Here is a 1,085-nt window from a genome sequence, read left to right on the forward strand (position 1 = left end):
TACTGATAGGCTGTGACTCTTTTGAAGCGGGGTATTTCTCAACTTTTGATATGTTAAACTCAGTTTGTAATATATTTAACTGTAAGTTGTTCTCTCGGGGGGTAGGTTGATTATTAATATTACCCCACTGCTACTCTTACCAGAATACTGGACAAGTACCAGGCTTTGATTATTAGTTGGAGGTTTTCATGAATACTGCCTGAGACACGGGTTTTTCTGGGTCAGGAAGGGCCTGTAAAATTAATGTGCTTTGAGTACTCTTTAAATCACAGATTGCAACCACACAACTTAGCTACAACAGTTGGTCACAAGGCCAAGTAGCCTCTGCAGGCACACTGGGAAATATTTGACGTGTATTGACAGTATTAGCCCTTGTTTTAATTTCAGTTCTTAATAGGAGGCTATAATGTACTCTAGGGCTGGTTCAGATGGAATTATTCTACAGGCCATCACCTATGTGAGAATACTTACATAGCTCAGCTTTTAAAGTGGAATATTTAAATGAAGCTACTTAAGTCATATACTTGGAGCAAAAGACTTTTTTCTATTTCAGATTGAATTTTGAAATTAGTCCTATAATCAGCTGCTTGGATAATACCTTCAGAAGGGCAGAAGTTGCCATTCATCTTTTCACTTGCTTTTATCTAAACATCATCTTTGTGTTTTGACTACCATACTATAGTTCGCCTTAAGCTGTGCTTATACATCAGTGGCCAAGATTATTTCAGAATTATCCTTAATTTAGAGTTTTGACTAAAAAATATAATCCTGTAGTACACTGTTAGTGTCCATAGACTCATAGAATGGTTTTGGGTTGAAAGGGACTGTGAAGATCATCTAGTTCCAACCTGCCTGCCTCAGGCAGGGACACTTTTCACTAGACCAGGTTTCTCAGAGCCCCATCCAGCCTGGCCTTGAACATTTCCAGAGATGGGTTGTCAACAACTTCTCTGGGCAACCTGTTCCAGTGCCTCACCACCCTCAGAGTAAAAAATTTCTTCCCATAATATCTAACCTAACCCTACTCTTGGTTGGGAGCCATTTCCCCTCATCCTGTCACTACATGCTTTTGTAATTCCTCTCCA

This window comes from Agelaius tricolor, unplaced genomic scaffold, assembly GCF_023055355.1.
Source record: "Agelaius tricolor isolate 1412-34295 unplaced genomic scaffold, bAgeTri1.0.p SCAF_6, whole genome shotgun sequence".
NCBI lineage: Eukaryota > Metazoa > Chordata > Aves > Passeriformes > Icteridae > Agelaius > Agelaius tricolor.